This window comes from Mus caroli, chromosome 1 (assembly GCF_900094665.2).
Source record: "Mus caroli chromosome 1, CAROLI_EIJ_v1.1, whole genome shotgun sequence".
NCBI classification, from domain to species: Eukaryota; Metazoa; Chordata; class Mammalia; order Rodentia; family Muridae; genus Mus; species Mus caroli.
The window spans coordinates 127,931,750-127,943,313 of NC_034570.1; the positions used below are offsets into that span (position 1 = coordinate 127,931,750).

At 42.2% G+C, this 11,564-nt stretch overlaps 1 protein-coding gene across 4 annotated transcripts in view; it reads right to left on the minus strand.

The window, feature by feature from the left end:
• Camsap2 (calmodulin regulated spectrin associated protein family member 2) overlaps positions 1 to 11,564 on the minus strand; it is a 77,429-nt gene that overhangs the window by 45,831 nt on the left and 20,034 nt on the right. The window lies entirely within an intron of this gene.

The following is an 11,564-nucleotide window of genomic DNA, read 5'->3' on the forward strand; positions in this document are numbered from 1 at the left end:
GTTCTATAAGAGAGCAGGCTGAGCAAGCCAGGGGAAGCAAGCCAAGAAAGAACATCCCTCCATGGGCTCTGCATCAGCTCCTGCTTCCTGACCTGCTTGAGTTCCAGTCCTGACTTCCTTTAGTGATGAACAGCAATGTGGAAATGTAAACTGAATAAACCCTTTCCTCCCCAACTTTGCTTCTTGGTCATGATGTTTGTGCAGGAATAGAGACCCTGACTAAGACATGCTCTTACTAGTCTTTCTTTTTGTTAACATAATGTCTTAGTCAGGATTTCTATTCCTGCACAAACATCATGACCAAGAAGCAAGTTGGGGAGGAAAGGGTTTATTCGGCTTACACTTCCATGCTGCTGTTCATCACCAAAGGAAGTCAGGACTGGAACTCAGATAGGTCAGGGAGCAGGAGCTGATGCACAGGCCATGGAGGGATGTTCTTTACTGGCTTGCCCAGCCTGCTCTCTTATAGAATCCAAGACTACCAGCCCAGAGATGGTCCCACCCACAAGGGGCCTTTCCCCCTTGATCACTAATTGAGAAAATGCCTTACAGTTGGATCTCATGGAGGCATTTTCTCAACTGAAGCTCCTTTCTCTGTGATAACTCCAGCCTGTGTCAAGTTGACACAAAACTAGCCAGTACACATAAGTTCCTTTTAAACGTTTGCATCCCTATTCCCTCTCAAAACTCTGCAGAAGTAAAACCACTAAAAGCCATGCTGGCCCAGCCCTGCAGGTGATAGTGGATGTCAATGGGAAAGGAAAACCACTGGACGGAACAGTGAACACCGGGCAGACCCAATCTGTAAACTACTGCTCCTGAACCCTCCTGCTTCCTGAACATGATCGGAGGGAGTTTTGCTGCTGGTGTCTACTCAAAAATCACTTCCCCTGAATGTGAGCCATATAATAGAACAGCTCAGCACCAAGGTTCAATCAAAATTATTGATCAGTGATTCTTTCCGAGACAATCTTCACCAAAAGAAGGAAAGGTGAAAGTTGTCAGTCATAATGGTGTCATTTCTGTCAAGCCCTAATAAACAAAAACATGTGTAAGGAAATGAAGGATGAAGGAAGGAAGGAAGGGATAAGGTTGAGAGAGCTCTCTCACACATATACACACACTTCACTAGAACAACTGCCACTGAAGACCCACAAAGGGACACTGCAACCTCTCTCCTCTCTCTCTCTCACCATCTCTCTTTCTCCCTCCCTGCCACCCCCACTGAATGAATGAATGAAATCATTCACATGTGTGTGTGTGTGTGTGCATGTGTATACATGTGTGTGTGTGTGTGTGTGTATGTATGGAAGGGAGGCTAACATATCAGGACCAGACAAGGTAACATCTAAGATTGTTAATATTTGAAAAACAGTTCACATATTAACAAGATAAGTAAGGAAACCCATGTGATTATCTCAACAAAAGGAAAAACACTTGAAAAAAAAACATCTACTTATGATTCATATACACAAACTTCTTAGCAGACTGCAAAAAGAAAGGACATATTCAAAAGTCCTACAGACAGACAGTATTATTCTTTGTTGGTTTTTCTTTAGTGTACAAGTGGGGCCTAGCTGTGTGCCTGTGTGAAAAGCTGTTGTAAGTGTATATGGAAATGTAAAGAAACTGAAATAACAATTTTGACAGAGAATAACAAAGGTGAATGGTTTGCATTACAGACTGCAAGACTCTCTGGACAAACTGATACAGGATAGTTTTGTCACGCCAAAAAATAAAACATTAAAGTGTAGCACTCGGAATGACTGTCAGAGCCTAGGAGGAGTGTCGGGAGGGAAAATGGAAGAGCTCTACTGGGTACAGAGGCTCATGTGGATAAGAGGAAAACTCCATGCTCTATAATAGCACAGTGAACTGACTGACTGACTCTGAGTATCTCTAGACAGCTAGTAGAACGGGATCGTTAAATTCTCCATCCAGTTAGGACCGCAAGAACCATGAAAATGACAGACGGCTGTGGATGCATGTCTACAATTCTAGCCTTACAAAGTAGGAACAGAAAAATCCCCAGAGCAAGCAATCTATAAGGCCAGCCCAGAGACCTCTGGGTTTAACTGAGAGATCTGCCTTATTGAAGACAGTGGAAGAATGGCGATTCCTATCCACCTCAGGCCTCCACATGTAAACGCATCCTCTGGTACCCACCCACCCACACAGGTGCCCACACATTTACAGATAAGAACACACACATTACACACACATACTAAAAAAGAAGTATGTGTATGTGGGGGGAGGGGAGGGCAGGGGGAGTCAGTAAAGGGATGTTAATTTTCCTACCATAAAGGAATGACGAATGTCTGGAGCAACAGGTATGCAATTATTATGAACCTGTAATTATACATTGTGTTTATATATCGAAATGGCATGCTTATCCCACAAATATGTACAGGTACTATGTATCGATTCAGAACAATTTTTCAAATGTGAATAAACATTTAATTTCTCATCACAAAATTTCAAATAAAAAATATCTCAAAGTAATCTAAAAGTTTCTCAAGGAACATTTGTATAGGTTTACAGTCAGTTTGGTTTTATGTTTGCAACACTGACAGAAGCTTATTGCAGAGGAGTACAGTCTAAGTGAGAAATAAAATCTAAAAGTACTCTTTAGACTTAGTGTTAATCTTTTAATAATTAAGACTTTAAGGAATTAATGAAATTCCAATGAACCAATCAGATATGTTAACATGTTAACAGGAAAAACTAACCATCAAGACCACGAACCAGGGGCTCCATTAAAAGCTCCTGAGAGTAAATTGCATTTAACAAGTCACAGCTTAAGTGAAGAGCGTGTGTTTTCAAGAATATACTCAAGTGAGCTGAGCAAGCTTCTGTTTATGACAGCTTACACACAGCAGCTCAGGAGTATCCAGCACTGCTCAGCTAACTGCTGCTACCTGGGCCCTCAGCGGAAAATGGCACCCACGTTCTCTCCCTGCACAAGATGGCATGCCTACTGCATTGCAACCAGTTATGTATGTTGTATTTCTAAATGTCTGGTTTTTATAGTTTTCCAAATTTGTAAGTTTTCCTAGAATACTTGCTTCTAAGCCAAAAATTGTGTCTCAAACTTCAAAATCTAAAACAAGTTCCAAAGGTACACTAAACTGTATTTTATTATCTCAAAATAAGCACCCGAGAACGCTGCTGTGAACCTGCAGAAACTCTGAGGGGAAGCTTGCCTGATAATCTTTTCCAGGTGGCTGTGTGGCATCAGCTTTATCAGAAGACAAGATGGAGTGACACTGTGACGTCACTGTGGCTGTCCCCTAAAAGCCTAGCAAGTAGAGAGGCTTGTCTCCCACGAGCTTTGTGTGAAAAGGAGGACTGAAGGATCACTATACACTGATTTCAGAAGCTACAGAGACAAACAGCAATAGGGAGCTGTTGAGGTCTGAATGAAAATGGCCCAACAGGTGCACAGGGAGTGGCATTAAAGGATTAAAAAATGTGGCCTTGTTGGAGTAGGTGTGGCCTTCTTAGAGGAAGTGTGTCACTAGGGGTAGGCTTTGAGGTTTTAAAAGCCCAGGCCATGCCCAGCATCTTGCTCTCAGTGCTGCCTGCCAATGCAGATGTAGAACTCTCAGCTCCTTGTCCAGCACCACGTCTTCACACTACCATGCTTTCTGCCATGACAGTAACTGTCTAAACTATGAACTTGTAAGCCAGCCCCAATTAAATGTTTTCTTTTATAAGAGTTGCTGTGGTCATAGCATCTCTTCACAAGAACAGAAACCCTAACAAAGACAGGGGCTCTAATCCTTTACCTCAGCAAACCAGAAACCTTTGAGCTCTGAGCCCAAGCCTAACAGAGCACAGCAAGTCTGCATCCTTTTGTTTGTTTGTTGGAAAAGTGACATGATCTTGCCAAATGTATTTAATTCTTAAAAACTCACTAATATATCAAATGTTTGCTGATTTTGCATCTCCTTGGCTAGGCACTAAGAACATGGTGATAATCAGGACCCACAGCCCTGTCTTCACAGAAGGGAGTCTACGTAACAGCAGTCCAGGGTCACTCAGCGGGGTGGGACGGCTGCGGACCTCTGGGTTTTCTTGAGGACTTTACTTTAGCTTCATTCTATAGGAATAAGATGAAATCTACTAGGGAGCTTACCTTTTTTTTAAACAATTTTTTAAGTTAAAAAAAGAGGGCATACAGAACTCTCCTGGCCTATGGGAAACACATATGCATATGGTGCAGATGTACAAGCAGGAGAAACACCCACATACATAAAATAACAAAATAGCAATTTTTAAGAGTGAAAAGCTGGGCACAGTCATAAGGATCTGTAATCCCAGCTCAAGGGGAACAGAGGCAGGCCAAGTTCTGGGTACCTGCTTGCCAGCCAGCGGCTCTATAACTCCACCTCCAAAGAGAAAGGACATCATGAGACTGACTTCTGACTTCCACATGAGGCCAAAGAAGTCACAGACACGGACAGACACAGACAGACACACAGACTCACATGGGGAAAGGGGCTAAGAGTAAACAATATCTCATCCTAGAGTCCAAAATAGTAAAACTAAGGGGCTCTTTGCCCCCTAACTTCTAATTTTTAAATACCAATTAACTAATCAAAGGTGACATACTGGCTGTTTTTTTCCCTAGTCCTGTCTCTTTTTCTAACTTCTCTTTTTTATTTCCCAACTCTGAGAAATAAAAAATTCAGCTCCATCCCACAGACCTTAAGAAAGCCTTCTTGTAGAGGCCGAATATAGTAAATCTCCCACTAGCCTAGACCCTAAGCACACTCCTTAGTAATGCAGAAAACAAGCCCTGCCCCAAAGCAGTTCTCCAGCTCCTGTAGTTCAGGCCCCAGCAATTTCAAACTCCCAAGTGACATTTGTTCCACTGTACCAGCAAAGTGACTTTCTGAAACACAAACTGATTATACACTCTGTGGGGTTAAACCTCTATTCTGTGTGATTCTTCCTCACTTCCAGAACGTCACATTTCTCACGGCCAGGTGCTGTGTCCATCGATCCTGAAGTATAACTTCCTGCCATCTCCCAGTATGGACGTGATGCTAAAGCTACAACTCAGCACTGCCTTATATTCCCACATACATTATCAACATCACACCCTTCATTTCCCTATCTAGTAAACTCCTTCGCACATTTCAAAACTTGTAAGGCTGGCAAGATGGTTCAGTAGGTCAAGGGCTTGCCATACAAACCTGACTACCTGGTAGATTTCCTTCTACATAAAGGTAGAAGGAGAAAAACAACACTACAGCCTGTCCTCTGACCTCCACAACTATTCAATCTCATGTCCTTTTCTCCCCATCTCCATCATACACACGCACACAAGCACACATGTGTGTGTGCACACAAACATACACACACACACTCACGTACACAAACAATAAAAAACAATAACTTGGCCCAAGAGGAGGACTGGGTTTATTGCCTCTACATCCTTAAAACATACAGTGAGCACATTATCTATTGCAGTATCTCTCCAGCCCCAATAACATAATTTTTTTTAAAAAAACAAAGGCATATATAATATGCTACCCAGAAAAAAAGGAGAATTTAAATTAGGTGTACAATAAGCAGAAACCAGAAGAGTGAGATCTAGCATAAAGGGAGAGGACTCTGTTTAAAAACAGCTACCAGAGGCTAGAGAGGCGGCTCTGTGTTAAGAGCACCAACTCTGCTCTTGCAGCCGCCCTGAGTTTGGTTCCTAGCACTTACACATGCGGCCTCCATAGCTACTGCAACCACAAAGTGCATATACACACAAGCACACACTCATACACAGAAAAATGAAAATCATAAACAAACAAAAAAGTTTAAAAATAAAATTAGAGCCGAGTTCTGTTCATACATCTGAAATGCATTTTGATAAAACCTTGATAAGAAGCTATGGCCTCCTCCTCACTTCACTACTACTGTAATACTAGTAGGTGCAGCAGTGAGACCTTCGTCTCTTGTCACCACAGTCCTGTCCTTGTGATCTGTTATGACATTCTCAAAGCCTGTCTCTTTCTCAGGAGAACACGATTGTTAAGAGCCGCACGTTACATGAGCACAGGTGTGTGAAGTATAAGCATAATGCATGGTACATAGCAAACAAATGAACAAACAAACAGAAAGAGCTACCAAGGAGTTTGGGAAGAAAACAGAAAAGCAGATGCAGGAATATCAGAAAGACCTAAGACACACACACACACACACACACACACACACACACACACACACACGGGGTGGGTGGGGGTGGGGGGGGGAAAGGAATATAAAGACAACTATGATAATTTATTCCATGATCTTGTCACTTTCAACTCCCGTCTCTTCAATCTAACTGTGTACTGTATGTATGACCCATATGTGGTCACACTTTAAGTTGTCATAAACAAGATACTTCCGTCAATTCAGTCACCATGTTCACCCATCTTCTTACTTAACCTATCCTATGCTGCTTTTCCTGGGACCAACAGAGATGATTCTATTGACCTTGTGGTTCCCAGGGTCTACTGCTTAGACACAGAGTTCTGAGCACACATTTCCTGCCAACTGACTGGGTGATTTGCCCCAGTGTTTTCCTAAGTTTTTTAAGCTCATTATTCAAATGAAGATGATCTCTCAGTGGTCAGTGCTTGATTTTTAAAAAACATGATTTTTAAAAAGCCCACTTCTTTATGTATGGAGATAACCTTTTGGAGGGTAAGATATTTCCACGGTCTTTCTGTGTTCTAGCTACAAACTCACTGACCCTGCCTTGAGGATGTAATATAATAAAACAGTGTGCAAGAGTGCTAAATAGTGGTTTACACCTATAATTCCAGAATTCAAAAAGTTTGAGGCAGGAGGATTGCTCTGAGATCATTAAAGATCATTAAAGATCATTTAAGATAATTTTTGACCAGCTTGGGCTAGGTAGCAAGACTCTGCCCGCCCGCCCTCCCACTAAAAACATTTTAAGTAAATATTATCAAGTAAATAAATAAAGCTTTCCTTATAAGAGTTTTAGCATTTCAGAAGACAACATTTTTATAAAGATTAATTTTTTTCTATGTGTATGAGTACACTGTTGCTGTCTTCAGACACACCAGAAGGTGGCACTGGATCCCATTACAAATGGTTATGTGGTTGATGGGACTGGTTGACTCAGAACCAGTCAGTGCTCTTAACCGCTGAGCCATCTCTCCAGCCCCCCAGAAGAGAGCATTTGATGCCTTACTTATCAATGACAGATCATCCCATTTTAATTACCACTAAGTAAACAGAAAAAGCTACTTCTCCTTTCCATTATTACTCATTTTTATACTCATCAATATAAGATCTAGGGGCTGGGAATGTAGCTCAGATGGGAGAATGCTTGCCTAACATTCAGGAAGACCCTGATTTGATGCCCACCACTGACAAGCCAGGTGAGGTGGTTGTTATCTGTGATCCAGCACCAGGGAGCTGTATGCAGAAGGATCAGAAGTTTGTGGGTACTCTAGAAAACATGAGGTTGAGTCTTTGAAATATAATAAAATGAAAAACAGGGAAAATAAATTAAATACCTTGATTTATATAATAATGTTTGTTCCTAAACAAAATCTGATTAAACAACAAACATTGTTATAGAAGTCCTATTTAAAAATTGACCTCATTCCATTATATACATATGTACATTTATTTAGAGTTTTATGGATGTCATTTTTTAAAATTTATTTTATGTATATAAAATACAGTACACTGTAGCTCTCTTTCAGACATACCAGAAGAGGGCACTGGATCCCATTACAGATAGTTGTGAGCCACCATGTGGTTGCTGGGAGCTGAACTCAGACCTCTGGAAAAGCAGTTAGTGCTCTTAACCACTGAGCCATCTCTCCAGTCCCATCAAATTTTTCCCTACATATATGCACAAATATGGCTGGAAATTAAGAAATTAATTCACAACCGAGAGTTTGATCCCTCACAGTCTCTAGTCTAGATGATACCTGGGTACATGTAATTCTAAAAACTGGCTAGGTGTGGTGGCACAAGTCTTTAATTCCAGTATTCAGAGGCTGAGACAGGTGGATCTCTGTGAGTTCAAGACCAGCCTGGTCTACACAGTGAATTCTAGGACAGCCAGGGCTATGTAGAGATCCCATCTCAAACAAACAAAAACAAAAATAAAAGTAAAAAACTACAAGTGTGCAAATGTGCTTTAGAAAACAGCAGCTCTGTCCAGATTCTAACTGGCAGATTTACCGCAGAGCAGGGCACGCTTAGGTAAGACACTCAGCACTGATGAGCCCTCGCTGGTGGTACGGCTGCAACATAAAACTCTGGAGCTCTCTCACCCCATCTTAACCCCATTTCCCAGAAGAAACTAAGGTTAACATCTGATGAATATTTTCACACTAGATACAACTGCAGGGAGGCTGATGCAGTCTAGTGTGAGGCTCTAACAACCAACAGTTAGAAGGAAGAGCCAAAACCAGGGAAGAATAATCATTTAGTTCTTCAACTTTTATATTGTCTTAGACTTTAGTAACAACAACAACAACAACAACAACAATAATAATAATAAAGAATGAAGGGGCTGGAGAGGTGGCTGTCTGTCAGGAGCACTGGCTACTCTACAGAGCACCATGGCCCCAAGCACCTGCATGGCTGGCCTCCCTTAGCCTAGGCATCTGTAACTCCAATCTCAGGAAACCCAGTGCCTACTTCTGGCCTCTATAGGCACCAGGCATGAACATGATGAACACATATACATGTGGGCAAAACACTCGTATACAAAATATAAAGTCTTTTTTAAAAAAAGAATCAGAAAGAGCTCTATCTCTTAAAAAGTCAAGATAATACTTCTGCTACTATTATCTTCCCCGGCCCCCAAAGCTATGAGGCAGCACACAGAAATAAAAGATACTCAAACCCACTCAGCTTATTCAGAATTGCAAAGCTGTAGAATCCGGTATCAATACATGCAAGCTGAGTCAAAGCACTATTTAGACAATACCTCTTAAAAGCAAGGCAAAGAACAACTGGTAATTTTTTTGTTTTGTTTTGTTTTGTTTTTTTCAGACAGGGTTTCTCTGTATAGCCCTGGCTGTCCTGGAACTCACTCTGTAGACCAGGCTGGCCTCGAACTCAGAAATCCGCCTGCCTCTGCCTCCCGAGTGCTGGGATAAAAGGCATGCACCACCACACCTGGCCCCGCAACTGGTATTTTAAATAACTCCTATTTCACATTTAAAAAGGTTTTAAACAAAATTCTACTAGTGAAACGTTCTCATATAGGCTTTTAAAAGAGTAGTGTAATATTACAATAGCAATGAAAATAAAAGTTACAATTGAAAAATCTTTAATTCTGACAAAAACTTGAAGTATATGATTAAAATACTGGTCAGTAAATATGACACTGCAAAGGGTTAAGGTGATATAGTCTAATCTCAAGTTTTAACAAACTACAAGTCAGAGCCAGAAAAACAGGGAAAACTATGTTATTTAAATTAGTCTTTAAATATTAAACATTCAAAGTTATCAGCAGGCTTTACGGGATGAAAGAAACCTAAGTAATGCAATTGGCTACCCACCAAACTCCTTATCTGTAACTTAGTCTCCAAGTGCCTTCCTAGTATATCTTCACACATACCAACCACACTAGGAAGACTGTGCAAAGTGTGGTCCGTCTGCCTCCTTATTAAGGGGGACTGAGACAGTGAGCGGTGCTAAGAACATGGGGTTACCCAGCCATACCTACCCGCGTCCTAACCAAGTGCTGCTTCAGACTCTGCCGTGTGCTCCTAACTACCTATGCAACCTTGAAACTCCCAACTATAAGTGGCTGTTGCTGCCATCTGAATCCAACAAAGACAGTAAACCCTGAAGAGCTAAATGTGGCATATTCACAAGCAGAATTTAATTATCCCTAGAGCTAGTGAATGCTTTACACATGACATGCATACACGTGTGTGCATATGTCCACATGTCAGGGTAACCATGTGAGTCTGACACCATCAGTGAGAACTGAAAATCTCTTACATGAGAGAAGATCAATATGCTCAGTCTACCTTATTTATTATACACTGAATGCCGTTACCCTTGAGAAGTTGTTCTCAGTTCCTTAGAGGATTAAAGTGAGGGTTTTAAAGAGAGATAATAGCAGAAAGAGTGAGTGCAAAATCATTTCCAGATAGTACCAGCCTTGGTGACTGTGTTTCCTCTTCCTGAGTCTTAAAATACACCCTTCTAAATACATGTCCTTCAGCCCAAGACTCCTATTCTCATGAAAAATAATTTATACAACACGGCTTTCTTCCTTTTATCATTGTGTATGTGTGGGTGTGTCCCCTTGTGTGCACACAGAGGCCACAGGATGGGTTGGGGCTCGGCTCCATCACTCTCACTCCTCCACACAGCCTTGCCCTGAGGTGGGAGCACGGCTGGGGCAGTAGGCCCAGAGCTGTGCTGGGCCCACACCCCAGGCTGTTAGGTTACAGGTTACATGATCGCACCTGGCTTGTTTGATGTCGGTGCTGCGGATTTGAACTCTTACCCACTGAGCCATTTCACAAGGCCTGCTTTTTAGTAACATTCTTGATGATACATGTATTTTGGAAAATGTACTTAGATTTAATAAATGTATTTAGATTTATGTCTTCAAATTATCTATGACTCCCTGCATACTTATCCCAGACCCACTTAGAAACCTTCTATATGTATGTTGTACAAGAAATGAGTTAATGGTTGTTAAATAAGCTAAAATATCTAATGTGCAAGAGTTTTGCCATGACTGAAACACATAAATGCTTCTATTTGTCATTTTTTCCAATTTTTCCATTACAGTTTTTTTAATTTGCACTGGTGCATACCACGTATATGTCTGTGTGAGGGTGTGAGATCCCCCGGAACTAGAGCCGCAGAAAGTTGTGAGCTGCTATGTTGGGGCTAAGGACCAAACCTGGGTCCTCTTGGATTTGGCTCCAGCCAGTGCTCTTATCCGCTGAGCCATCTCTCTAGCCCCATTACACATTTAAATATTATTTTCATGTGTGCATATGTATATATGCATAGGTGTACACACGTGGAAGCCAAAGTAGGATGTTAGGCATCCACATCTAACACCCTCCCTCCTCTGAGGCAGGGTGTCTCACTTAGCTCTGTTTTGGCTAGGCTATTAACCCAGCAAGCACCAGCAACCCTCCTGACTGTCCCCGCAATGACAGTCACAGACCTGCAGAGGACAATGCCTGGCCTTTAACATGGCTGCTGGGATCCAAACTCTGCTTCTCATGCTTGCTCAGAGCAAGCACTCGCACAGAGCAAGCACTCGCACAGAGCAAGCACTCGCACAGAGCAAGCCTCGCACACAGCAAGCACTCGCACAGAGCAAGCCTCACACAGAGCAAGCCCTCGCACAGAGCAAGCCCTCGCACAGAGCAAGCACTCGCACACAGCAAGCACTCGCACACAGCAAGCACTCGCACAGAGCAAGCCTCCGCACAGAGCAAGCACCCACACAGAGCAAGCACCCGCACAGAGCAAGCACCCGCACAGAGCAAGCACCCGCACAGAGCAAGCACCCGCACAGAGCAAGCACCCGCACAGAGCAA